The sequence below is a fragment of the Bubalus kerabau genome, chromosome 10, assembly GCF_029407905.1.
Source record: "Bubalus kerabau isolate K-KA32 ecotype Philippines breed swamp buffalo chromosome 10, PCC_UOA_SB_1v2, whole genome shotgun sequence".
Taxonomy (NCBI): Eukaryota; Metazoa; Chordata; class Mammalia; order Artiodactyla; family Bovidae; genus Bubalus; species Bubalus kerabau.
In genome coordinates, this window is record NC_073633.1 from 85,154,522 (window position 1) to 85,177,984 (window position 23,463).

General features: G+C 41.5%; 1 protein-coding gene and 1 long non-coding RNA gene across 7 annotated transcripts in view; one reads left to right on the forward strand and one right to left on the reverse strand.

Annotated features, from left to right (window-relative positions):
* The window catches only part of RAD51B (RAD51 paralog B), a 618,412-nt gene that overhangs the window by 517,291 nt on the left and 77,658 nt on the right, over window positions 1-23,463 (forward strand). The window lies entirely within an intron of this gene.
* On the reverse strand, window positions 13,734-22,492 carry LOC129621710 (uncharacterized). The gene is made up of 4 exons (XR_008699631.1): window positions 22,398-22,492; window positions 21,786-21,877; window positions 16,603-16,655; window positions 13,734-13,871 (listed from the first exon to the last, which is right to left on the reverse strand). It is a non-coding gene; the product is annotated as an uncharacterized LOC129621710 (long non-coding RNA).

Here is a 23,463-nt window from a genome sequence, read left to right on the forward strand (position 1 = left end):
ATAGTAACTGCTTAATAGCAGCTCCCATGGTCTCTGTAGTGGGGAGTGGTACGTGGGCTGCATATATGTTACCAAGGCTGCTATGTTAGCATCTTTATATCATCCCTAAAGTGGTGAATGAGATAAATCCTCTAAAGTCCTAATGTAAGAAAGTTATGTCTTCTTCCCAAAGTAGGGAACACACCTCTTCTGCATTAAGAAATCGAAGACAGCAGTGAATTTATAAGAAAGATTTTCAGTCTGAGAATCAGAAGGGAAACTCTGTAGAGGGCTAGATGAAATAGATGACAAACATCTGAAGTGTAGCTGCAAAATCAAGTTGGGATTTTTATCTTCAGAGTAGATGTAGAATCTGTTTGCTGTTTTCTTTTCTTTTTTTAGCATCATTGTGTTTTTTTCCCTCTGTGCACAGTGAGATGGCAACCACAAAAAGCAACAGCCTCTTGGGTCTCTTGGCTTTACCGTTTAGCCAGTACCCAGTTCCCCTCCCTGCAGCCAGCACTAGCTTGTCCTAAAGAGGCCGGTGACTCATCCCTCTTGGGAGATGAGATGTGGTTCCATATTGATATCACTCATTGGCCTCATTGCTTGAATCCCCAGATTGTTCATGTGCTTGTTGAGTTTTCATCTAAAAATAAAAGTCACTTAAGGCAGATAGCCTATGCCAATGGGTTTGGCTATTTGTAAAGTTTATAAACTCATTTAGGAAACCACCATCAGGATTTTCTTGGCATTGTCTCAGACTTGGCATGTTGCACTTCAGCACACCAGCTCTTGCACAGATGGAGTCTGTTGAGTTGAGTTATGGGAAACCTCCCTGAGAAAATCAAAACACTCAGGAAGTAGTATTGGTAATCCACAAGGCACTGCTATGTCCACTAAGGTTCTCTCCTGATATACCATTGTTCCTTCTTGAGTAAAATGTGAGGGTTTCCCCTTCCCAGGGGAAAACGTGCTAGTTGCTTGGCTTTAGAATTTAGTGCAACTCAGTCAATGATCTACCTCTTCCACAAACTCCTCCTGTTCTTTAAACGGGTGCCACATCCTTCATTTTCCCTCCCAAGTCATTATACATTATTTCTGGCTGCTAGATTCCATTCCAGAGCGTACTAAATTTAAGTAATAGATGGAATAATCGTAATGACTAACTCAGTACAAGTTGCAGAATTGGAAACTGCAGCCTAGTCATCCCTGTTGGTCACACAGAAGTCACTTAGGACAAAAAGTGCTGTATACAACATATATTTTTAAAAACCATCTTTCTTCTACTTTGTGCTGCAAAAACAAACTTTGAGGGGATGGTTCTCCCACAGGATATGGAAATGGCCTTGGAGCACATCCAGGGTTAGTGACACAGCTGCTGTTTCCTGCTAGGGACATCCCACAGCCAGAAAGGGAAAAAGACAAAGTTAAATATATAGCAGGAAGTTAATGACTGAACCTATTAACAAGAATGAAAGAATCAGCCTGTTACACAGTCTGTTTATAATAATATACAGCCATTGGCCAAACTTAACAGTTTATGTTTAGAAGACATATTTAAAACTCTTTACCAGAGGGCAACTGATCCAATAATAGCTGTAGCATCAGCAACATTGTCTGCTTATGGTAGCCAATAATTTTAAAGTTCCTTTGGGTACTTAGGTCTATATTCACAACAACCTGGTGAAGCTGGTAAGTTGGATAGAGAGGTTGGTGGCTTAGATGGTAAAGAATCTGCCTGCAATGTGGGAAACCTGGGTTCGATCCCTGGGTTGGGAAGATGCCCTGGTGAAGGGAATGGCTACCCACTCCAGTATCCTGGCCTGGAGAATTCCATGGACTATATTGTCCATGGGGTCACAAAGAGTTGAACATGACTGAGCAACTTTCACTTTAATTTCTTTCAGGGTGTGTAAGCAAGGTAAGGAGTTTGGATTTCATTTTAAGAATGATGTAAATTTTTAAGCAAGGCCATTGCATGGCATGTCTTACATTTTAGAAAGATCGTTCAACTTGCTCTATGCAACATGGACTATAGGGTGCCAGAGCAGAAGGTGAGGGACTAGTCAGGAAACATGACACTAATTCAGGTGAAAAATGATATGGTTTGGACTGGGTAGTGGTGGTGAAGGGGTGGTTAGGTAAATTTTGAAGAAACTACTTAAAAGTAAATGTTGCTCAGTCATGTCTGACTCTTTGTGACCTCATGGACTGTAGCCTACCAGGTTCCTCCGTCCATGGGATTTTCTACTTGCAAGACCTACAAATAGATTGGAGGTAATGTGTGAATTTTTAAAAATTAAGAATATCTAAATTTGGAAGCCTAGATAACTTAGAATGCTGGGGTGTTTTTCCCCCCTATGAAGTTCTGTGATGTTATTTAGGCCCCCAGATCTAGGAATGCTGAAGGAAAGAGCAGATTTGTGTGGAGAAGAGTAGGGTAGGGATTTCTGTCCTGGAAAAGTTGAGTTTGAAATGATTGTTAAACATGCAAGTGGAGATATCATGTAGGCAGCTGAATATAGGAGCCTAGAACTCTTGGGAATGGGCTGAACTGGGGATGGGGAGAGGCCTAAGGACTGATCTCAGAGGTACAGCAGCATTTGGAGACAGGGAAGTCTGGGAGGGAAGGGATAATAAGCTGGGGGAATCCCTGAGAGTATGATTTTTCTGGAAGTCAAAGGAAGCAAGTACTTTGAGAAGGAAGGGGCTAAACCTAGTGCTGAGAAGTCAAGTAAGATGATGACTGAGAATTGACCCTTGGATTTGACAGGATACAGTCAATGTTGAACTTGATAATAATGGTGTCAGTAGAGTGTTGGGGACTTAAGCCTGCCTGGAGTAGGTTTAAGGGAGAATCAGAGATAAGGAAATAACATGGACAACTTTTTAAAGGTGTTTTGCTATGAATAGAAAGAAGGAAATTGAGTGGAAGCTGGAGAAATCAAAGGTGTTTTTACTTTATGTTTTTGTATTGATGTACATGATTAGTAGAAAGGGAAAATGGGTTAATACTGGAGAGAAAGAAGGATCACCACTTGTAAGTGCAAAGACCTGGAGGATGTAAGCAGGGATGGGATATAGGTCTGTGTGGATGGGCTGGCCTTCCAGCCAGGTGGAAGCAGGACTGTTTATCCACTGGACCAGAGAAGAAGGGCCACTGCTTGAGGACAAGTGTAAATGCATAAGTAGATTTAGTGAGGATAAGAATGAATTAGTTCTCTTCTTATGGCTTCACTTTTCTCTGTGAAATTAGACATGAGATGGTCAACAGAAAGTGGAGAGAGGGAAAAAATGTTGGAGATGGCAGAAGACATGAAATAGTCAGATAATCTTCACACTTAGCCTCCACTGCCTTGATTCCTAATGATTTCGTGGGAAAACAGATAACAGGTCTAGACTTGGTAATTTACTTGACAGAGAAAGAGCTCAGGAAGAAGATATGACTTAAGCGGCTGCCAGCTCTGTGGACTAGAGAAAGTGGGATTTATAAAGAAGGGATAAAATGTTGGTGATCAAATGAACCATCTCTAAAGACTCCCCTGCTCCCTGTTTATATCCCCCCTATAGAGTGTGTGGAGCTGGGAAGCTGTGCAAGCCTTTGCCTCCTTCCTAGTTGCCCCACTTGGCAGAAGTCATGTTTCCCAGCTCTTCCAGGGGCATTGCTGACCCAATTCATTCTGTCCCTTACTGGGTTGCTTAGAGACACTCACCAAATTAATTCAGCATATCATCATTCCCCATTCACATTATGCCTCTTTCATATTTATGATAGAAGTCTTGACTCATATCTGCATGTACTACAGACCCTCTTAGGGAAAGAGAATAATGACCAGAGGACTTCACATATGGTATATGTCTAGTATATTCCCTTGCAGATAATTGAATTCTGCTCAAATACTATCAGTATGCTGGAGTTAATTTAAGTTCTTATTTTCTAAGATCCTTGCTTTGTGTTCTGATAACTAGAAAGTAAAAAAGCTAGGTGTATAGATGATAAAATTCTTGAGCCCCTGAAAGGATGGCAACAGGAAAGTCAAACAGAACTTTCTTCCCACTTTAAGGTGGTGATATTCCCTTTATTTATTTATTTTTTTTTAATTTTGCTGTGTTGGATCTTAGTTGCAGCATACAGGATCTTTCATAGTGCACAGACTCTCTAGTTGGACACAAGGGCTCCAGAGCACATGGGCTTCAGTAGTTGTGGCACGTAGGCTTTCTAGTTGCAACATGCAGGCTTAGTTGCTCCAAGGCATATGAAGGTCTTAGCTCCCCACCCAGGAATTGAACTTACGTGCCTTGCATTGCAAGGTGGATTCTTAACCACTGAACCACCAGGGAAGTCTCAATGATATTGCCTTTTTGTGGCACTTTTCATTACTTCTCCCAGAAATCCTGTTGTGATGTACTACATCCTTATGATTAATGATATATTCCTTTAATCTGTATTTTTGTTGCTCTATGAATAAATGAGATAAATGAAGAAAAGTACATACAAATAGTACTGTAATAATTAAACCAGTTCCTTTGAGATAGGCTGTGTGTGTATCTTTATTATTTGCTAATCACCCAGTTATTTTTCACAGCTTATTGGTTAACCAGATGGCTCAGATGATAAAGAATCTGCCTGCAATGCAGGAGACCTGTGTTTAATCCCTGGGTCAGGAAGATCCCCTGGAGAAGGGAATGGCTACCCATTCCAGTGTTCTTGCCTGGAGAACTCCATGGACAGAGGAACCTGGCAGGCTAAAGCCTGTGGGGTCACAAAGAATCAGACATGACTGAGCAAATAATATGCATTGGTTAACCTGGACATGTTGCATTGATCATCTTATTTAACCCTCAAAACTGCTCCATCGTTGCCATTTTATAGATAAGGACATGGAGACCCAGAGAGATTTGAAATAGTAATGTTGTGCTCAAGACCACATATCCAGTAAGAAGGAAAGTCAGTAATTTAATTCTGCTGTCTGTGTTTCCAAAGCCAGAAATTTTTCCACTAACCGCCTTGCTTACTAAATGATCAACAGTAATAATGGCTTGCTTATTTGAATTGGTGAAATATCTTTTATTGAAACTCTAAACATTAGTGTCTTTGTGATTTCGAGAAAGAAAGGAAAGAACCAATGTTTATTGGACACCTTATATGTGTCAGCTTCCCAGGTGGTACAATGATTAAAAAAATCTCCCTGCCCATGCAGGAGACACAAGAGACATGGGTTCAGTTCCTGTTGGGAAGATCCCCTGGGAAAAGAAAAGGCAATCCACACCAGCATTCTTGCCTGGAAAATTCCATGGACAGAGGAGCCTGGTGGGCTATAGTCCTTGGGGTCGCAAAGACTCGAACACAACTGGGCATGCACATACCTTCTAAGTGTCAGATATAATTTTAGGCACATTCACATACCAGATGGGTTATATTATCTTCATTTTCAGATGAGGAAATGAAGCTTAACAAATTACTAAGTTACCCAGTGCCGCAGCTTACAAAGGAGTTAAGAGTCAGTTCTGGCACTTGTCTTCAGCAACTGCTCAAGTCTGCTGGAGCAGGGAGAGAGTCTGTTTTTAGTCCCTGTTATACCCCTAGTGTATAGTACAGGGTCTCTGGCACATAGTAGATGCTCAGGAAAGGTTTATTGAGTAAATAATGATTGAACCTACTATAAGCTGCAGTTAGAATGCAAGAAGTCTTGTCTTGTGCTTCCTAGGATCTTCCAGTGAATATTGACATGATATAATGAAGGGATTCTGAAAAATGAATCAGCAAATGCAGGAATGTTTCTGATTACAGAGCCCTTGCCCTTCTCACAGTTGTGTGAGCTCAGTGATAAAATTGCTTTTCTATCGTCGGGAAAACTGAGGCATAAAAGTCACCCTGGCAAAGGTTTTGCAAGTCAGTGGACACTTTGTGGCACACCTAAAATCTTGAAATTCTCACCTTTATAGCCCCAACCACTTAATGATCCTGTGGTGCTGGTGGGATTATAGCTTTCCATAAATCTGTAACTTAATCATTTAATCATTTAAAGAGATGGCAATTTATCTTAAATACACCCCTTCATATGGATGTGACACACTTAGCACAGATGGTCTCAAACGTTTTTCCTGGCTTCCCCTACCCTCACGGTATCTAGTAAGTTAACATCAATATTAGCTTTACTGTTTTAGGTAACTTTGGTATGCTTCTCATTAGCTGGAACCATAAAGAGCTCAGTTTTACCTGCACTGAGGGATCGCTAAATTCCTATTGGCATCTGAGCGCACAGTCCCATGTCGAAAGTGAGGTCATGTTTCTCCTGGATTGTGCCTGTATCTGATGAGCCTGGGCTGGCGTGAATCCGAGACAATGAAATAATCACACCCATTAGCTCACCAGGGCCCTATTAAGATGTGGCCTGGCTTTCCATCCATTTCTCCTGCTTGGAAAAACTGACACAGTCGTGGCTGTAAAGGTTAGTAGAGCTATAACTGCTTCAACAACCGAAACTTAGCACTACCCTGTATTTAGACCTGAGACCTGCCTGCTACTTAATCTGGGGAAATGGCACTCCAGGAGCTGGGGTGCAAGGATCTTCTTTAATCTTCTTTTGTGCGCTGGTAAAGCTGGATTTTCCCCCCATCCCAGCTTCTGTGACCAGTGGGTCACTCTGGAGCAGTGGTTCCTAAACAATTCACTATTTATTGTATTTCTTTTTACAGACCTCACTTAAAAAAAAAATTGGAATATAGTATTGCTTTGATGTTGTGTTGGTTTCTGCCGTATAGCAGTGTAAATCAGCCGTAAGTATACATATATCCCCTCGCCCTTGGCCCTCCCTCTCACACCCACTCCCATCCCTCCCCTCTGGGTCATCCCAGAGCACCAAGCTGAACTCCCTCTGTTATGCAGCAGTTCCCACTAGCTAACTATCTTACACATGGTAGTGTATATATGTCAGACCCCACATTTTGAAGGTTTGGGTCTAGTAAACAAACCATAAGGGTTAGATAATGATTCGGTTTTCTTGTTGATACCTAATGTCATTATGTTGCATCGTCTCTGGCTCAGGTCTTCATGGTTCTTTCTTAGGGCCACCTTCCCAGACCTGTGACCATTCTTGGGCTGTGGCCTCAAGTTATACCTCACAGAGTGTCCTTAACCTCAACAGAGCACTTTTCACAATTATAACTAATTACTTGTGTAACTATTTGCTCATCTAGACTGTAGGCTCCAGGAGCACAAGGACCACACCTGTCTTGTTCACAGCAATTTTCCCAGTGCCTAAGCCTTCATTTGACACATAGCGGACATTCAAGAAACATTTGCTGAGGGAATTAATGAATTAGCTGATTTCATCCCAGTGAAAAGTAAATCTGTCCCTTATACTGACTTAGGGAGCCTTATCCTGTGTAAATTTGATAGGATTTTTGAAGTGTTGATGGGGCTTTCCTGGTGGCTCAGATGGTAAAAAATCAACCTACAACGTGGGAGACCCAGGTTTGATCCCTGGGTAGGGAAGATCCCCTGGAAAAGGGCATGGCAACCCACTCCAGTAGTCTTGCCTGGAGAATCCCATGGACAGAGGAGCCTGGCTGGCTATAGTCCATAGGGTCACAAAAAGTCGGACATGACCGAAGCAACTTACTTCTTTTGAAGTGTTGATGGTAGCTTGACTGAAAATCACCACGTTTAGAATAAAGGTTAACTCAGGCTGGAGACAAGATGGTGCTATTGGGGAGGATTACACAAGGGGCTTTCAGAATATTGATAAGGTTCTATTTCTTAAACTAGAGGACTCCTAGGGATTCAAGGCCCCCGACTCATTCCTAAACTAGGAAAGTAGTGAAAGTGTTAGTTGCTCAGGCATGTCTGACTCTTTGTGACTCCGCGGACTATAACCTGCCAGGTTCCTCTGTCCATGGAATTCTTTAGGCAAGAATACTGGAGTGGGTTGCCATTTCCTTCCCCAGGGGTTCTTCCCGACCCAGGGATTGAACCCTGGTCTCCTGCATTGCAGGCAGATTCTTGACTGTCTAAGCCACTAGGAAAGCCCCCTGAGGGGGACATGCCAAATAAGCCACTTGCAATTTATGCTATGCATATACCCAAGGCAGAGTCATCAGGACCACCTAAGGATTTTGCAAAAAGGGAAGGTGATATTAAAATAAGCTTATTACTTTATAACTCTTATGATTGTTCACCAAAATCCTTGAAAACTACCTGTTTCCTCTCTGCTTATATCTCTGGAGACAGAGTTCCTGCAAACAAGGCTTTTATGTCAACTACCTCTTGAGCCCATCTCATGTTCCTAAGCCACCTGCTGAAACAAAACCAAATTAAAACCTAAAAACAAGCAATCAGCCAGCAGTGGTCAATTGAGTACCTACTATCTGCTTTGCATTATTAGCAGTAATTAAAATACCTTGAGTCTTGTCCTGAGCGTCCTAGGATCTTGTGGATATCGTCATGCAACAATAAGAAAGTTATCGGAAAGTGATCTGATGTCAGGGCAATTTTTTTAGTCTTGCCTGAACGTCTGATGTTTTCTTGTATGGGTCACAATCTTAGGAATGATCAGAGATATCTTGGAAAAGTCACAGCATGTCCCAACACAGTTGAGCAAGGACCCAAGTGGGATGACTGGTGTGGCATTGCTCCCTGATATTCAGAAACCACCTAACACCAAAAACTTGTTAGGACCTGTTCCAGGGAAGGGTCAAGGCAGCGGGCCCAATCAATCTTCTCATCAGATCACAATCAAAAGTTACTTGATAAATCAGTAAGGCTGAAAATATTCTTGGCAGTTTTAACAGGCAGAGGTAAGAACATGCTTTCTGAATTACAATGAGTTTATTATGTAAAGGCCGGAAGTGACCAAAATCATTGATTGGCTAATTATACATAACTCAAGGACCATAATGCTTCAGTCATTTTGTGGGAATCCTCATAAAGCACTTGAGTTCAGTTCCAATAGGAGAAGGAATGCATCCAGGGAACTATAGGGCAAAGTCTGGGAATGGAGAGAGTATAGGATATTATTGGTCTAAAATGGAAAGGCTTAACGTATTATTGAGTTTTGCAAACAGATACTTGAAAAACAGACTCCCTAAGTCTTTCCCAGCTTTCAGATGGGATGAAAAACTAGGAGCCTTAACCTTTACTTGTGGTCGTCTAAAAATCTGCCCTATTTTTCTTAGGAAGGGAAGCAGTTGCCTTAACACCTTGGCCAGATTCCCAACATGTACAGGGTGGCCCGTTTAAAACAGGCCCGTGGATGCTTCAGCGTGAGGAAAGGGGTTTGTTGTAAAGCGCCATGTGTATGTGGGTGTTTAATGAATATGAGCTGATTAAATTGGCCACCCTGAATTATAACCTCATACCTTCTGCAGTTCCTCTCTGGTTTTTAGCTTGAGACCATATTCTTCCTACTTTTCTGCCCAAACTTGTTAGGCAGAAATGCTATCGCTATTAAAACTGTTTGGTTTTCTACCCAAAGTTCCTTTGTTTCAATGGTGAGCAAAAGAATCTCTCCTTGGAAATAACTCTCTTACAAATTGCTGGCCCAGCTGCAACTTTCCGCATCAGCCACACCCACGTCACCTCCCCTTCAAACCTTCTTGCCTCCATCTGTTTCCCTGTCTCTGGGCTAACACAATACCAGTATCTGTCTGGAGCAGATAGTGAGCTCTGCCACAAACAGAGGAGGCCTTGTCTAAAGAAGGAAAAGGCTTTGCTCTAGAAATCAGGTGACCTAGACTTCTGGCTTGCTTTTGCTAATAGCCATTTGTGTGGCTTAGGAGAGTCAGTGTCTTCCCAGACCTAAGTTCCTTCATCCATAAAAGGAAGGGGTGAGACAAGAATCAAGATTTCTCAAAATGGGGGCTGTGGCAACTTGGAATCTGCATATTCTGTAGGGTTTTATATTTTTTATGTTTTTATTTTAAATATATATATATATTATTATGAAGACAATGCTTTGCAATGAAAAGACATTTTCAATAAGTAAATCCTAAGTTTCTTAAGTTGACAATTCTGAAACTCAGACTAAGGTCTCTTAGAGGTTTCTAAATATATTTTTGGTGTCTCAAATAATTTTTCTCCTTTAAAAGGAAGCCATATATCATTCCCCTTTGAGAAACACTGGACTATTTCCATATACTCATAAACTAGATATATAAGTGGGACAAAATATTAGCTCTAACTTTCTTATTCTCATCCTACTCAACCTAATTATTTTTAGACCACCCTAATGGGCTTCTTTAGTTTTCATAACTGAAATATCCCCTGTTTTCAATCGCTGTGTATTAATTCATAGAGCATGTTTCTCCCAAAAGCAGTTTCTCTTTCCCTTTAAGACTCAGATGAGTTAATTTATTGGTAATTGACCTGGTTGAGACCACCTTCTTCTACAAAGGCTTCTGTGTTGGTTGAAGTGAAAAGATGAGCTCCTTTCATCCATGACCTTAAGACTGAGCAATTGTACCTATAGTTTATATATGCCTTCTATTTTCAGACTATACAAAATGCCTTCTTTCATGTAGGTTATTTCTTTTGATTTTCGATGCAATCTCATTTTGTAAGTAAACAAGTAGCAGGAGCCCCATTTTACAGATGAAGACACTAAGGCACAGAGACGCCTCCTGTCTTTTCTTTTTCTTTTTATTAAAAATTTATTTAATTTTTAATTGAAGAATAATTGCTTTACAGTATTGTGTTAGTTTCTACCAGACACCAACATGAATCAGCCATAGGTCTACCCATGTCCCCCCCCCTTCTTGAACATCCCTCCCACCTCCCCCTCATCCCTCCCCTCTAGGTTGTTACCAAGCACCAGTTTGAGTTCCCCGAGTCAGACAGCAAGCTCCCATTGGCTATCTATTTTACATATGGTTATGTATGCTTCCCTGTTACTCTCTCCACAATCCTACCCTCTCCTCCCCCCGCCCCCAGCCATGTCCATAAGTGCATTAGGCCTCCTATCTTCTGACTCAGTTTACTCGTTCTTTCCAACAATAATGCTTCTTCATCCAGTAATAGCAGCAATATATACTGGGTAGTTATGATTTGCCATATTGTGCTGTTCCACTGTGGTTTTGTTCCAGGAAATTTTAAGCAAAGCTTCTCACTTAGGATAGACTAATATTACCAGGCTTGTTCAGCCTGACAGAAGTCATATGACATTATTTACTAAAAGACCTAGCTGGTCTTACTCAGCCCAGTTCCTTGTACTTAGAGATTACTCAATAAATATTTATTGGAGGATGAGTGCATAGATAAACAACTCTAAAAAAATCATCCTTCCGATAAAAACTCATACACTGGAGATAATTTTTGCCAACATTTGTTCAAGTTCTCAGTCAATTGGATTTACTCAAAGACTGCCAAGTGCTCGAAAGGGAGAAGAACAGGGAACTGCTGAGAGAGGTGCGCTGACCAGCCAGCAGAGGAAATCCCCTTTCTGGCTTTATCTGCCTTCCTGCCTGTGATGGGTTTCCTCGGCTCAGAGTAGATATGGGAAATGGTGTCACTTTGCCTGGAGCTGACTGAAATAATCAACTCCCACCATAGGGAGAGGAGAGAAATGATGGATATGTGTGAAGAGTACGTGGAAAGGCAGATCAGTGGAACCGAGTTAGAAGATGAGGATGGAAAGCAGAGCAGTTGGTGGGAAGACGGTTTCTGTGGTCAGGCTATGTCTGAGTGGAGAAGGGAGAGATGTTTGGTGTGCTCCTTCCGTGGTGTGGTTTGGCTGCTTTCCCTCTGCTTTCCAAGAGAACTATTAGTGACCAGGGACATCACGTTTCAATCAAGGCAGCTCTCTCTGGGCTGGTAAGCTAGGCTCCCAAGGGTGTGGTGAAGTTATAGCAGGCTGACCAGGGAGTCTCCTGGTCACAAAGGGATCTAGTCACCCTCTTCCGCTGTTGGCGGCTGTTGTGGTGTCTATAAACATATAGTGTTCACTCACATACTCATAAATGCTGGTTATTGTCATATGATTGCATTGTCTATGAAAGTGGATTGCCTGGAAAAAGAGATTCCACTTCTTTTTTATATACTCATTGTTCCTGGAACCACTTCCTGAAATTCCAGGCTGCTTTTTTTCTTTTGCTGTCATTTGCTTAAATTACTGCTTTCTCAGAGCCCCAGGGTTCTGGAGATGTTCTTGTGCTGAAGTGGGCTTCTAAGTAGCTTCTGGGAACTGTGTGGAATGGGTCTGGCTCTGGCTGGTCAATGAGGAGGCTCCTTTGCCTCCCGATTATTCCTCTCTGACAGCAGTTGTCGGTCATATTGAAAAGCTAAGGATGTGAGGGGACCAGAGTGAAATTGCAGAGCGTGGTCACCCAGCCAAACTGAAACACACATGATTAACTGACCACACACATGGTCTTGGAATGACATCTCACTTGGGGAGTAAAAGCCAAGGATTGTGGTTAGTGCCCCAGCAGGCCCCAGATGGTTAGAGTTAATATACACCTGTACTTTCTGCCAGGCAGTTTTCATCAGTTTCCTCAGGATGTCAGTGTGTGTGTATAATTAAGAGTATTTAATCACATTATAATTCCCCACAGAGAGATGGGGGTGGGGGGTGGGGGGTGGAGTAGGATCACTGGCTTTTACCGTCACAGAGAGTCATCGGTTGGAAAAGAAACTGAGAAGCCAAGTCTCTGAGCTATGTCTGTGCCATGCTCCTCAGAAGCTGGGCTGGCACAGCCCCTCCAGTGACACTGCAGTGAAAACAACCCACATGTTTTGTTGCAGTCTCAGCGTTCTCGGTGTTAGGTTAGAATACTTGAATTGCAGGAGGAAAACTATGTTTTAATTCTCCCTCCACTGAGGCCGTGTTTGTGGAATCCCACGTGAGGCAACCTTCAGTTTGAAAGGGCAGTGACTCTAGTCTTGTGAAAATAAATGAGGCCGACACTTCGGTCATTTTAAGTTAGATCTGACCAACAGAGTCCATTTAACCAGCATCTGTTGATAGGATTCTAAATAAAAAGAGTGGAACCTAAGCCATGAAATCATTTTTATGTTTATTTTAAGTCCTTCATTTTTTCCAGCTTTTCTGTATATTATCTTTTCTTTATCCTGTCAATTGCCAGATTTAGCTGCTGAAAGTGACTTCTTATTTTGGATGAGGAAACCAAGTCTCATTGACAGTAAGGGACTTTTAGGATCACACAGCTCGTTAGCTAGTTAGAATCTGGGCCACCAGAATTCTCATTTTTTCACTTTACCAGGTAGTCATCCCTAGGATATATATTTTTACCTGTTCCTTAGATGAATTTTGGTAATGTGAGTTTCACTTAAAGCAATACAGTTTTATTTTCTAATTCCATTAAATCGATCATGGTGAATTTCTGTTTAAATGCCATAGAGTAGAGTTTCCCTGTAATTAGGTTCCAAAATCATTCCTTCATTCATTCACTGAAAGAATAGCTATTGCAGATGACACTTTGTCAGTCCCACAAGAATGCAGAACTTAATACTCTTTAGATGCTACTCAGTATAGTTGATTTGCTCACCCGTATGAACGAAATGAAGATTTTGAGGTTGTATTCCCTTATCTAGCTTTAACTTGGACCAGGCATCTCACAGGTTGGACCAGCACAAAAGTATCCTGGTCACTCCAAAAAACACTTTAAAGACATATCCTCCTGATGGTATGTTGAGAGCTTCCTAGGATATGAAGGTGACATGGTAAAAGCTTGAAAGGACTCTTAGAGACAAGTGGGGGGGGGGGGGGGGAAGAAATCCTCTTGTGAAATCAGCAGCACAGTGTCACATGGCTTTTTCTGGCTCAACTGAGCCCAGCCCTATTGGTCGTTAGACTCAGATCACTATTCTTTCTGATACCAGATGGCCTTGTTTATATTTCTTATATTCCTTTAGTTTCCTCTGATTCTTCTTTCTAGATAAGAAATCAGTTGGGGGGAAAATCAGTTAATACTTAATTTGCTCTTAAATGTCTCCCCCTTTTTTTAAATTAAACTTTTTATTTTGTATTGGAGTATAGCCCATTAACAATGTTGTGATAGTTTCGAATGAACAGCAAAGGGATTCAGCCATACATATACATGTATCCATGTATAGATCTAAAATATCTCCCCTTTGGAAAGTAATCAATGCTCTGTCATTTGGTCCTGGTTCTCCTTCAGTATTTCATTCTCTTTGGATACTTATGAGCTGGATTCTTATTAAGCAAGATAAAGATATATATCACAAGCTAGTTACTTAACTTGTCAGAGCATCGGCTGTAAGTTTATATTAAGTCTCCCATTCAAGCTTTTTTCAGAATTTTAGCTCTACCTTGTGTGCTAATGTACCAGTTATTCTCAAGCTGGGGTAATGTTGCCACTCCAGGGATGTTTGGCAATGTCTGAAGTCATTTTGTTTCCAACAGCTGGAGGGGGATACTTCTGGAAGATGCTGCTAAACATCCTATAATGTATGAGACAGCCCCACAACCAAGGCTTACCCAGCCAACATGCCAACAGTGCTGAGGCTGAGAAGCCCTATGGTGTACAGTGCAGGGAATGTAACTGAACTAGATGCTGATCATTTACCAGTTCCACTTCTTCAGGATATCCTCCTCTTTTTACAAGGAAGTTGTGCCTAGTTACTTCCCATGAAAGACAGCTGACCCTTAGGGTTGCAAAGTGTGTTCACTATGAAGTTCCACTTCCAAAAAGGTTGTATTTGGTTCCCTCAGAGCAGTGCTTTCTGTACCCAATGTTCAAGATCTCTACAGGCATATTTTGCTGCTTCTAATTATTAGGCATATGATGAAGGGTAGAATATAAGTATTTCCCCAGGTATCCTTTGGTCTAGAATTGACCCTGCTGGCTGACAAGCTGCAGATGCTTAGAGATGATTGCTTTCACTATGTCCGTCCCAAGGTCCTCTTCTAAGAAGACAGCGGTGAGCAAGGAGCCCCCAGAGGGTCACTGGGTAGGCAAATTTGGGGATATAGGCTTCTTTCTCAATATCTCTATTTAGGTGCCTGGTCTATTGAATAATTCAGTGACCACTTAAGTTTCTTCTCATGAGTCAGCTTTTCACTTTGCAAAAGCAAAACCCATTTGCATCAGTGACGTTTAAATTAACTTTTTTAAGCCTCTTATTTACCTTACTGAATGAAATAGAGGTGGAATAGCTGGCGTGGCAGACATTTTCCAAGATACATAAGTCAGGGTTTTTTTAAGCTTCTTTTTCTTTCTGAAGCTCTTCTATTGTTTACATATTGGAATTTTGTTACTAAAGAGATTATTATAAAAATGAACCGATTTTCAAAAGTATGAGGCAGGTTTTCCAGTAGGGCTCAATCTCAGCTGGCCTCAATGCCAGGTGAGTCTCTGAGCAGCTGACACCATATTACTACCTGGAAACAATGACCAGTGAAAAAGAAGCAGGAAAAAAAAAAAAAAAAAAAAAACCCTACAAGAAGCGCAGTGTGGAAAATAACTTGTAAAGTGGCTGTTTGCCTCCCAAAGTGGCAAGGTCTGGTCTAAGCAAGCACAAGCATCATTTATCACATGTGATAAATGCCTATGAAGGAAACTGTTCCACAGTCTATAGGTCTGACTAAAGGAAACTCATTTTGGGTTCAGAATAAAAGTTCCCTTTTCTTGTTTTCATCCCCAAGTTATAAATTATACCCTTCTGAGCATTCTCATTTGCAACTGTGTGCCTTTTAAGCTGTTGTTATGAGGAATCATATGTCAAGTATAAAATAACAAGAATTCAATAAAATTAACTTTGCTTTTCCTTTAGAACCAAAGGTCAGTATCTCTCCAAAGCTGTCTGAAAGACATTCTCACCACTATACCCCACTTGTGGGTGACAGTTATATTTAGAAAGTCCTGTTACAGCTTTTTTTTTTTTTTTTCACACAGGATGGTTTCTCTGTGACCATGATCTTCTGAGATGAGCTAAGAGGGCCGGGTAGAGTTAGATAGCATGAGGACAGAGGAGAAGCTAGTGGGAGCACATTGCAAACAGAGATGGGAGAGTTAAGTTACTGCAATTGCCATCTGTCTCTGTTTTGCTAACTCATTAGCTTGGACACCACATTGTGTTAATCCCCACTTCCCCTGGCTATGAGCTTGATCCAGATCTCCAGGAGATAGTGGGACTGCTTAGCCTGACTCTCCTGTCAGATGGGCTACTGCCTTCCACAGTGGGCAGCTTGCCAGGCCTGCACCTTTCCAGAAGACTCTTTGGCCTTTTATTCACTAGCACCCTGTTCCCTGCACCTGCCCTCACCTGCACCGTGCCACAGCCCAAGGCAACTGCAATTTCAGGCTGACCATCTTGGAAGTTTGATGGCACTACATACTATCAACCAAATGGTCTTTCATCCTTTCTGAAAATGCTGAGGGGCACAAGAGTCCATTGGGCAACTAAGAACAAGTGAGCCCTTATTTGTCCCCCAGGACAGTACTGAGGAGGAGTAACCAGGAGGACAGAAATATCTCATTTCTGGTCCTAGTCCAGCATTAAGAACATCCAATGATGATACTTATGGAGCTTTTTGAGAATAGTTTTTCAAGAATGTCATTGTCTCTGCTGACAGACTGGTTGGGCTATGCGAGTCATTTCTGTTCACTTATTTTGACCTCTCTGGCCCTTGGTTTTCTCACCTGTGAAAAGGTGTTTTCTGACGGCTCAATATTTTGTGAAGTCTTTTCCAGCTCTGAAAATGAAAATATGTTGTGCTTGTTAGTAGTAAAATTTACTAATCTTGCCAAACACTGCTCTGGACATTTAACATATATGAACTCATTTAATGGTACCTATGATTACAGATGGACTTCCCTCGTGGCTCAGTTGGTAAAGAATCTGCCTGCAATGCAGGAAACCTGGGTTCAAACCCTGGGTTGGAAAGATCCCCTGGAGAACAGAATGGTTACCCATTCCAGAATGGAACAGAATGGTTAATTCTTGCCTGGAGAATTCCATGGACAGAGGAGCCTGGAAGGCTACAATCATGGGGTCGCAAAGAGTCAGACTCAACTGAACAGCTAACATTTTCACTTACTTTTTGATTACTGATGTCCTCTGTGATTTACAGATGAGGAAACTGAGACACTGAGAGATTAAGTAGTTTGTCCAAAGGCACACAGCTAGTAAGTAGCAGAGCCAGAGCTGAAACCCAGAGCTCAGCTCCAGAGTCTGTACTTTTAGCCATGTAATGTGGTCACTTACTGTGCCCCCTTGCTGCTGCTGCTAAGTCACTTCAGTCGTGTCTGACTCTGTGTGACCCCATAGACAGCAGCCCACCAGGCTCCCCTGTCCCTGGGATTCTCCAGGCAAGAACACTGGAGTGGGTTGCCATTTCCTCCCCCAATGCATTAAAGTGAAAAGTGAAAGTGAAGTCGCTCAGTCGTGTCCGACCCTCAGCGACCCCATGGACTGCAGCCTACCAGGCTCCTCCGTCCCTGGGATTTTCCAGGCAGAAGTACTGGAGTGGGGTGCCATTGCCTTCTCCACTGTGGCCCCTTCAGATCAGATCAGTCGCTCAGTCATGTCCGACTCTTTGTGACCCTGTGAATTGCAGCACGCCAGGCCTCCCTGTCCATCACCAACTCCCGGAGTTCACTGAGACTCACGTCCATCAAGTCAGTGATGCCATCCAGCCATCTCATCCTCTGTCGTCCCCTTCTCCTCCTGCCCCCAATCCCTCCCAGCATCAGGGTCTTTTCCAACGAATCAACTCTTTGCATGAGGTGGCCAAAGTACTGGAGTTTCAGCTTCAGCATCATTCCTTCCAAAGAAATCCCAGGGCTGATCTCCTTTAGAATGGACAGGTTGGATCTCCTTGCAGTCCAAGGGACTCTCAAGAGTCTTCTCCAACACCACAGTTCAAAAGCATCAATTCTTCGGCACTCAGCCTTCTTCACAGTCCAACTCTCACATCCATACATGACCACAGGAAAAACCATAGCCTTGACTAGATGAACCTTTGTTGGCCAAGTAATGTCTCTGCTTTTGAATATGCTATCTAGGTTGGTCATAACTTTCCTTCCAAGGAGTAAGCGTCTTTTAATTTCATGGCTGCAGTCACCATCTGTAGTTATTTTGGAGCCCAGAAAAATAAAGTCTGACACTGTTTCCACTGTTTCCCCATCTATTTCCCATGAAGTGGTGGGACCGGATGCCATGATCTTAGTTTTCTGAATGTTGAGCTTTAAGCCAACTTTTTCACTCTCCACTTTCACTTTCATCAAGAGGCTTTTGAGTTCCTCTTCACTTTCTGCCATAAGGGTGGTGTCATCTGCATATCTGAGGTTATTGATATTTCTCCCGGCAATCTTGATTCCAGTTTGTGCTTCTTCCAGTCCAGCGTTTCTCATGATGTACTCTGCATACAAGTTAAATAAACAGGGTGACAATATACAGCCTTGACGAACTCCTTAATCTGCCTATTTCCTCAGCATTGTTTCCAGAATTTGTAGGTTCTTCAGATGTGCTCTTATTAACGTTTAGGGCAGTATATTTGGAAAGTTTTTGTTGCCCCTTGTTTTTTACAAATTTAAACTTTGAGATAAAAGCAGGGACTTGCATAAGTCCACACGTAAGTTCTTGTTCTCCTCGGAAGCCAGAACCCCATGCTTTCTGGCTGGGGCCTCCATCTGCTAAGTCTCTCTCCTACTCATCACGAGCAGAAAATTCAAATATTAGAGGTTAAGTATTCTTTGACCTGCTTAACCCTTTCAACCAGGGCAAATCAGGAACAACTCCACAGACAACTGGGTTAAGTTCCCAACTCAAATGATGAATGATCTACGCAGGATATAAAGCCTTTACAAGCCTATGACATAGACAAATGTAGCAATAACATACTGTTCCCCACTTCTCTCCTTGGCACTCAATAGCTCACACCTCTTGGGATGGCAGGAGTTACAGAGAATTCTGCAGACTTCCTCCCACGTTCAGTCCCTGCAGGGCTCATCAGGGAATTTTAACAGCAGGAGGTGATGGAGAGCTTGCTCTTTTTGGTCCTTTCTGACTCTCTGCCCTAATACTGCCTAGTACCCTTTGGCCTTTACCATCTCCTCCAGTCTCCCTGGATCTCATGTGCCTTTAGCATTAGAGGGTTTGAAAGCCAATCCAGAAACCTTCATTATAGAATTCTCTCTCTCCTCACCCCAGGAGGGTTTCCCATCAAGCAGCACGAGGGTGATTGTTTTAGTCTCTCATTTAGTTGTGCCTTTCCACCTTCCTGGCAGTAATTGCCTGCCGAAATGTCCTGGGAACTGGGACCACATATGCATTTAGGATGCCCAAAGACTGGTTTGTGACATGGGAAAATTAGAATCCAGATAAAACTCTACATTGATATCACCTCTCCTGTTCAGGTCTGGACCTATAGCAGAATGAAATTTACCTCAGTGAAGTTAAGCTCTCGACCCATTCCCCTCAAATTCCAGTTCCATGTTTAACCAAAGACACACAGAAATAAATGTGTGTTGGCAGAAAGACAAACCCTGAGATGAAGTAGGAGGGATGTTGGCTGATAGAAAGGCTGTTTTTTCATTTCTTTTACATTGCAGCAGTCTCAGATGGATGGTATCCAGGTAACTTGTAGCGCCTGCACCTTATTAAACTCCTGTTTGATTCAGAATTTACAGTTAAAATGCACCTGGAATACTTCAAGCTAGAACAAGACTTTGGTTCATTTGTTCTCAAAAGTGATGTACAAATTGATGGTGCAACCTGCAGCAAGTAATAGAAAAAAACTTTCAGAATTAAATTTGTGTTAATGCTTTTATTTCTTGATTTATAAATTCAACAATGCTGATTTAGTGTCAACTCTTTGACAGATGTTGTGCCTCTAAAGCAGGATGCACATATGGGTGTGTTTTCCCTATATTTATCTTTATAAGTTAGGACTCTTTTTATTCCAAGTGTCAGAAACCATACTTGAAGTAGCTTAAGCAGAAAGTGGAAATTCTCAAAGGATACTGGCGTATCTATAGGAACTAAAAACTGGAACATAGATGATTTCAGGAACAGATGGAGCTGGTATTAAATACCATCAAGTCAGTGTGAGTTTTTTCCTCTTTCTCTCTGGCAGTTTTACACACACACACACACACACACACACACACACCCTGTTCATCTTTGTAAAAGAACTTCCACCAAATGGATATGCCCCTAGACCTGCATTGTTGATACAATAGTCACTAGACACATGTGGCTATTAAGCATTTGAAATGTACTATATGTGTGAAATATACACTGGATCACAAAGACTTAGTATTAGGGAAAATAATGTAAAATATCTTAATTTTCATATTGATTTCATGTTGATCTGATAATGTTGTAGACATACTAAATAAGATATATTATTCACATTTATTTTAACTTTTTCTTTTTTCCATGTGGCTATTACAAAATTTTAAATTATATTTGTGGGCTATATTGTATTTTTATTGGACAGTGCTTTTCTAAATGGTTTTACCAAAAAACTACAGCAACACAAACCTCCTCACTCCTGACTTGGCTTCCTTGAGGCACACTGAAGGGACAAACAGAATCACAAATCACTAAATATATGTCATCTTACTACATCTTTTTCCTTTCTGTTTACCATTCATGGTAACTTCTACTTGAGCTGTAACAGTTTCCTCTTTTTGAAAGTGGATTTATACACTCCCTCACTTCAAAAATATTTATTGAGCCTCTATTCTGTGCCAGGATTTGCATTAGGCGCTGGGGATATGAGGTCCTGGCCGTCACAGAGCCTCTCTTCTAGCAAATACAGTCACTTTCGCTTGTTTTTATGAATGCACACTCAGTGCGGGAAGTGCACCTCCCAGTGTGGCCGCATCTGGTCCAGGCTGATTCATCAAGCCTTATAGTGAGGCTGAGTCAAATGAAAACCTGGATTTCCAGAGTCACCATCAACAGATCAGGACCCTTCTGTGACGCAGATTTGAATTTCTCTTCCTGCTTTTGTGGAGCCTGGTTCCAGGCCCCCTTCCTCAGAGACGGAGCTACAGGGATACTATCGTCTTCTCCTTGGGATCACCACCATCCGAAGGAGACAGATGTATACCTGAAAGTTCAGTTTGAAGTATCTCTCCCCACCCAAAAAGAAGAGCCGTTTCTCTCGACTTCTTGACTGTGTGTGTGTGTGTGTGTGTGTGTGTGTGTGTGTGTAAGGAAGCCTCTGGATGTGGGTTTGGTTTAGCTTGGTTTGGTTTTCATTTCAGTAACTTTAAAAGTGCAGCATAATACAAACAAAAAAGTGTATGCATCATAAGTGGACAACTCTGTGAACTTTTCCAGCAAACACACATGTGTAACCACATCAAAGTAAGAAAAAGGGACATTAATATATCCTAGAAGCTCCCCATTTCTATCACTACCCCAAACGCCTCCACCAAAGGTAACTACTATCCAGATTCTACAAACATAGATTAGTTTTGCCTGTATTTAAACTTCATATAAACAGAATCATGTAATACATTTTCTTTGGTAATGTTGCCTTTTGCTCAACATTATGTTTATAAAATTTATCCATGTTGCTATAGGTACCAATAGAAAATATAACCAAAAAAGAAAATAAAAATCACAAAGGCATTCCATAAGATAATGTAAAATATCAGTGTTTATAATTTTATCCACTTTTCTATGCATATAATACTTAGTACTTTTTTTTTTTTTCCAAAAATTAGACCATCGTGCACATACTACTTCATGATTTGCTTTTTTGTTTAATATATCAGATCTACCAAAGTATTCTAAACCTTGGTCTGTCTTGAGAAGGTTGCATTCTGAATTGACCTGAAAGGTAATATAGAAAAATGAAACTTACCTTTTAAATATCAGGAACACACATTATTATCTGTATTAGTCATTTTGATAGATCTGGATTTGATCCATCCTGGTCAGGCTTCCAAAAGACTTCTAAATAAAGATAGTAAGCAAATGGACCAGTGAGTCACCAGGGAAATCAGATACTCAGGATTGAATGGGACCTCTTGTTTCTCAATGAATCTTCTAAATTTCTCTCTACTCTTTTAAATCCAGGTTTTCTGATAACCCATTCGGAATCCAGGTAATCCTGTGAGTGACTTACTGGAGTCTCTGGTTTAGTTCTTACACTCTCATCCTAGATAAATCGATAAAATGTCCTCTATTTCTCAAATGAAGAATCTCATTGCCACATCTGTTTGAGATCATAAGAAATAATACCTTCATAACATGTTTAATATCTTTGAATGAAAAGGTCCTTGGAGTTGCTGACCATTCTTAAAATTTCCTCAACTAACATTGTGGAAACCCATTGTCATGGAGATAGTTGATGAGCTGGGTCATAAACTAGACAGCAAATCTTGGGTAGTGGAAACATCTGAGCCCTGAAGCTCTAGTCATTTATTTCAAAAGCTACCCATTGATTTCCTAGATGTTAGCATAGAGAACTTACCCTGTTGTAGTTTTTATTTACATGATGAATCTCCCCATTTGGGTCTTCATCCTTTCCCATTTGGAATGTATCCACTGGCATATGCCAGCAGGTTCTCCTGAGTGAGGTCACCTGGAACACTGGTATTCTGACTTTAACTTTCTTCTGTAGGAGTGAAGAAAAGTGGCCAGTAAAGCTTGAATTCCTGACCTGAGACTCCTCAGACACTGTAAGGCACCCCTAGGGACCAGCTCTGGATAAAACTACAAAGATAGAAAATATAGTATGGCAGGGGAAAATGCTGGAGCCAATCTATGCAGAGATACAGTAGTTTTAGGGCATATTAGATATGGAGGGGGTATTAGAGGCCCTCTAATCCTACTCCTTCATTTTTCAAATCAAGAAACTGAGTCCAAGGAAGTCACGGAATGAGTTCATCCCAGAATAAAGTTGGAAGCTCACTTTATTGCTCTGTTACCTACCCAGATGTCTGTACTGTTCAGGAGATACAGGGAAAGACATGTCAGAGGAGTGGTTAGGGTGAGCTCTAGGCTACATTATACTAGTACTATCCTTAGTGGGATCCAAAGCCATGCACTTCTCTGGGCCATTCAAGGATAAACTGAGAACATTAATCCATTCTTCCCCTTTCCTCACCTTGGGATTATAATGGGGAGAGATATTTGGCTTTTTATCTGCTTGGCACTGGAAACTTGACCTTATTCTGGAGAATTCAAATGTTCAGTTCAGGAGATATTCAGAAAATGCCTTCTTCCAGAATCAGGTGATGAAGATCAATTGCTATTAAATTTATAAAGCTTTCCTTCTCCCCCTCTCTCGTCCCTCTTTCCCTCCCTCCCTTTCTCCTCCCCCCCTTCCAGTATTCTTTTTTAAATTTAATTCTGATGACCTCTTAACTCCTGCTTTTCAAGTTCAATTACATTTCTGTTGTCACAGATATATCTGTGCTTGAGGCTTTAGTATGCAGACATATTGAACTTCCCTTCTTGTAATTCTTCCGGGGTCAGTTTGCTTTATGGTCTAGGTCCAGGAAATGAGAATATTTCCAATTCATCAGGGACCATCC